This window comes from Oncorhynchus masou, chromosome 24 (assembly GCF_036934945.1).
Source record: "Oncorhynchus masou masou isolate Uvic2021 chromosome 24, UVic_Omas_1.1, whole genome shotgun sequence".
In the NCBI taxonomy this organism is placed as follows: domain Eukaryota; kingdom Metazoa; phylum Chordata; class Actinopteri; order Salmoniformes; family Salmonidae; genus Oncorhynchus; species Oncorhynchus masou.
Window position 1 is genome coordinate 17,336,341 of NC_088235.1, and position 5,658 is coordinate 17,341,998.

The following is a 5,658-nucleotide window of genomic DNA, read 5'->3' on the forward strand; positions in this document are numbered from 1 at the left end:
GTCGGAGCTAGAAGCACAAGCATTTCGCTACACACGCAATAACATCTGCTAAACACTTGTATGTGACCAATAAAATTTGATTTGATTTGTAAAGCAATCTCAACAAGAACCTCCATTGAAAGTGCTTTTTCGTCCAGGACAAGGCTTAGCCTAATCTGTGATCGGGAAACTGGCTCTGTGAATGTCTACAAGGTATTTCCTCTTTTATAAAGAGCTTCTGCAACCTCCTGTCAATGTATAATCTTCTGAGAGAACTGTAAAGTGCATTGTGATGGTAGGGCTGTGTGTTGGGTTGTTCGTTCCTCCAATAATAATAATAATAATAATAATATATTTTTTTTTGTAGCCTACTTCGATTCTTCCATGGCTGGATGCCAGTCTGTTTCTGCTCTCTTGCCAACTCCTTACAGAATTGTCATGTCTGGCACCCAGGCTAGGTTATAACATGTTAATATCCATACATACAGGGATACAAAAGGGCCAAACAATATTATGGAATGTCAACCTTTTGATTTTATTTTAATCTTCATTTCACTAGGCAAGTCAGTTAAGAACAAATTCTTATTTACAATCACACCCTCCCCGGAGGATGCTGGGCCAATTGTGCGCCGCCCTATGGGACTCCAAATCACAGCCAGTTGTGATACCGCCTGGATTTGAACCAGGGTGTCCGTAGTGCCTTAGCTCGCTGCGCCACTATAAAAACAATAGAAAAACAAGTGTTCATCAGCGACATGTAGATCACTTTTAAAGATGTCCTTGTATCAAGGCATCCTGTGTTTTGTCTCGATTCGAAGGCTTCCTCACGAGGCTTCCTCGCGATGAACAAGACTTGGAAGTATGGTAATGTGAGGCTTGATCATCATCACTACTGTGGTGTGCAGCCTGATTGCCTATGTGCTTCTGTCTCAATCCACTTCTTCTCAATTTCCACCTACAAAAAGGACAGACCAATATGGTTTAGTTTCATTATGGAATACCCCCTATGGCCACACTGGACACAGATGTCAATTCAACATCTATTCAACGTTGGTTCAACATCATTTGATTGACATGACATGGAAACAACGTTGATTCAACCAGTGTCTGCCCAGTGGAGCAGGACAATGATAGAAGGGTTTGCTAGACGACAGTATGGGACCAACCTTGTCAGCTGATGTCACAGTAATAACTATGCTATATCAGACAATATTATGTGTTGGATGAAATATATACCAAGTTCCCCTAATAAGTCGCAAATCATGATTCTGCTTTGGAACTAACAAAAATAGAGCAAAATAGAAACAAACGAAATTAAGATCAACCACAGCATTATATATATTAAACAGTATTATATATACAACACATTATAGATATTAAACTTGTTATCTAATATAATAATATCTCAGGCCTTACCTGACAATGATAGTGGGTCCTACCGGTGACATGTTTCTGAGGCTGAACGTCACTGTCTGTGCCCAGTGACATCACTCTGGTCTGTGAGACCACAGCCCCTACCATCTCACACTCCATCGTGACAAACAGATACCAGTCAGTGGGGATCTCCTGATCTGAACCAAGCTCTAATTTACAGGAGAAGGTATGGGGATTTTCTACCGCTGTGAGAGGAAAAAGGGAGATTGTGTTTTCTAGCCAAGCTGTAGTATAACAAACCCTAATACTATAAAGACTTTATGTATTTTAGCTAAACTGATTAGGGAACATAAGTTACATTTTAACATAGCCTATATTGAAACATGTTTAGGTAAATGTAACATGTAAAATAAAGCCAAATCAGAATAAGCCAGCATTCCATACAAAAAGGGATTATCAATAGACCATCATCAATCGATCATCAAAGACAGCCAGACTATTCCTCTTAATCCTTACCCATGTTCTTAGCGTGCAGTCTGTCGATCCTCCACACCATGGCCGAGTACACATTCTCATACTTAACTGTCCCCACGGTAACTTGCATGACCGGCTGTGACTCAACAGCACTGACTGTCCCCAGACACGCGTTCCGGGTTGATCCTGGCCGGCAGGGACTTCCGTCTTAGCAACGTCACAGTGCGTGACACCTTCACCCAGTCCGCCGGTACCGGCACACGGATCAGAACGTTCTCGCAGAGCGGCTCAGTCTCCGACACTCCGGTAAATGACAGGAAGGCGGCTGATATGTTGAGAAAGGCTTGGAGTTCCACGTAGGCCCCTTGGACAGTCACCACGGCTTTGACGTAGAACGGTAGGTTAGTACATCCCAGGGCTAACGTCTTGTAGCGCGTCCGTTCTACTCAACAGGCGTCCGGAGGAGAGAACTTGAGCAGCCGGGACCTGTGGAACTCCAAGTCATTGATGCACTTGTGGAATTGGCAGTCACTGATCTCCACCCAGCCCTCAAAGAGGTCGTCCTGAAAGACCACAATGGAAATGAAAGGACCACAATTGAAATAGACCTAAGTCAACCTTTTGGTGTCACCCTGGATGATTCTACTAATTGTGTTGTCTTTTGATATGCAGGTTAAATTGTATGTATGTGTTGATATGTGTGTTAAGAAACGAACACCCAACCTCCTCAGAGCCATAGCTGGCGTTGAAGCGGAGGAGCCCTAGGTCGTTGAGAGCCAGGAAACACTCCCCTGGTCCGTTGAGGAAAGCCAGGCAGTGGTCCTCGTCATGGCTGCCTGATCCATCACCACACCGTCCTTAAAATGTATTTTAATATTTTAGTCAATTAGAGGTCGAGTGGCAAAAAAAGGATCCCCAAGGATCATGCAATATGTAAAAAACAGGTGGTGAGGAGTAATTTTTGTGAATGATTTTAGCAAAAGACATTCATAGAAATGTATAACCTTCTTATTTAGGCTTTACATTTTTAGATAATAAGTAACAGCAAGTCATTCATGAGTTTTTAATAACGACCTGTAATAATGCTGAAATACCAATGAACTACTAGGTACATTTCCTGAAGAGACTGTGTGCCATCTTACAGTAGTTGTATGGTAGTGAAAGAAGAAAGTCAATGTACCTTGTCCAGCTGCACCCAGAGGTGGTCTGGGATCTGCAGTGTCATCTCCTGTTCCTCGTAGTGCTGTTTTTGCGACAGGGGCGGAGTCAGAATCTAAGAATCTCCTCCTCCATGGTCTCTAACAGATCCTCCATGTCGCCGTATTCCGTGGTTCCAAATTTTAGCAGCTGCTCCACCTCAGCCTCGTGGGACACCTCCAGCTTCAAATCAAACTTTATGCATTGTTGATTGTTGATTAAACGCCAGGCTAAAAACATGTTTTTTTTTTAAACGTGATAAAAAAAAATGCCCTCTTACCTTGTAGTGGTAGCGCTTCTTCTCTGTGTAAGACACGTCCTCCACCTTCACTGTCTGGATCTTGCGAGGCTCTCCGTTGCTCTCCAGCTTGAGATCTGAAAACCTGCAGTGAGGCTGCAGCTGGAACTCTTTGAAGGGCTTCTCCAGTCCTTTCTCATAGTACATCTGGAGCATCCCTCCAGACAGCAGACGCAGGTAAATGGGGCCCCACTGTCGGGACGACATTCGGTTTTTCTTCTCCGGGATCCTCAGCATTAAAGACCAGCCGTCTCTCTTCTCGCTAACGAACAGACTGTGAGAGACAAAGGCTGTTGATGGTCCCTCCCTGATGTCCTCCCTGTCTCTTAATCCTCTCCTCCCCCTCTATCCATCCCTACTCCTTCCTCTGTATCGTTGTCTTCCTCAGCCTGCAGGCCCTCCAGCTTGTGACAGATGTAGAAGTAGGAGCTCTGGAGGTGGTCTGGTCGAGGGGGATCTTTGCTGTCTTTCGGCTGGATGAAGAAGCGAGGCAGACTAGAACCTCTACCCTCAGTCGGAAGAGGAGTTCCCAGAGTCCATGCTATGCCCACCAGCCCCCTCCCAGAATGGGTTGAAATGCCCCGGGTCCCCCTGGAAGGAGTGGAAGGAACTGGGTCCATCGGAGACAGAGACGTCACTCTGGGGATGTGGAGTGGTGCCTGTTTGGGTGGCCTGGTCTAGGCCTGGGGGAGAAGAAGACTGCATGGTGGCAGAGGCAGAACTAGAGAAACTACGGAAGAAGTCGTGCTGATCCCAGGACCTGCAATGGAAAGGTAATGCACTGCTAGGAGGAGCCTCCCTTAACGGCGTGCAGAGAGGAGTGTTGCAGGGCACACAGGAACTTGCATTGATGTTAAAATGCATTGGAGGGGAGCTGAATTCAAGGGAACTGCTGAAGCTCCAGGATGGATCTCCGAATGGGGGCAGTACCACTACCTTGGTGTGTCTTCAGGGCTGTAGAGGCATAGGAAGGGGGTGACCCTATCTTTGCCCCTGGTGACTTCAGGGGTGTTGAGGCCAACTTTGTCCCACTCCCTGGGATCTTCAGGGGTGTAGAGGCCATCTTTTCCCCACTCCCTGGGATCTTTAGGTGTGTGGAGGCCAACTTTGTCCCACTCCCTGGGATCTTCAGGGGTGTAGAGGCCAACTTTGTCCCACTCCCTGGGATCTTTAGGGGTGTTGAGGCCAACTTTGTCCCACTCCCTGGGATCTTTAGGGGTGTTGAGACCAACTTTGTCCCACTCCCTGGGATCTTTAGGGGTGTTGAGGCCAACTTTGTCCCACTCCCTGGGATCTTTAGGGGTGTTGAGGCCAACTTTGTCCCACTCCCTGGGATCTTTAGGGGTGTTGAGACCAACTTTGTCCCACTCCCTGGGATCTTTAGGGGTGTTGAGGCCAACTTTGTCCCACTCCCTGGGATCTTTAGGGGTGTTGAGGCCAACTTTGTCCCACTCCCTGGGATCTTCAGGGGTGTAGAGGCCAACTTTGTCCCACTCCCTGGGACCTTCAGGGGTGTGGAGGCCAACTTTGTCCCACTCCCTGGGATCTTTAGGGGTGTTGAGGCCAACTTTGTCCCACTCCCTGTGATCTTTAGGGGTGTAGAGGCCAACTTTGTCCCACTCCCTGGGATCTTTAGGGGTGTTGAGGCCAACTTTATCCCACTCCCTGGGATCTTTAGGGCTGTTGAGGCCAACTTTGTCCCACTCCCTGGGATCTTTAGGGGTGTTGAGGCAAAAAAAGGGGACGTAGATGTAGTACACTCATCCTCGAAGGTCACCCAGTTTGGATTGTTCATGGAGCACATGGCTGGTTCTGTTGTTGACATTATCCTCAGACTCCACCACAGAGGCCTTCCCTGCTGAAAAGCTAAACAGAACATTGTCATAGATTAGAACATATAGAGTAACAGCATACAATGTTTTTCTCTAGAATCTACAGGTATCAGTGGAGGCTGGTGGGAGGAGCTATAGGAGAACAGGCTCTTTGTAGTGGCTGGAATGGAATTAATGGAACAGAATCAAACATATGGTTTCCATATGCATGATGTGTTTTATACCGTTCTATAAAATTCCATCCCAGCCATTACAATGAGCCCGTCCTCCAATAGTGACTCCCACCAGCCTCCTCTGGCAGGTATTGTATATTGGTGCATTTGCCATGAAATATACTGTATCAGGCATCTCTTATTTACACCAATACATAACCTCACAATCCCCCCTAGTGAGCATTCTGTCTAAGAGACCTGTCACGTTCTGACCATCGTTCTTGTGTGTTTTCCTTGTTTTAGTGTTGGTCAGGACGTGAGCTGGGTGGGCATTCTATGTTGTGTGTCTGGT

The 5,658-nt window shown here is 46.6% G+C and overlaps 1 pseudogene; it reads right to left on the bottom strand.

Moving 5' to 3' along the window:
- Window positions 1–868: 868 nt before the first annotated feature.
- Window positions 869–5,147, bottom strand: LOC135511345 (stonin-1-like; annotated as a pseudogene).
- Window positions 5,148–5,658: the final 511 nt, after the last annotated feature.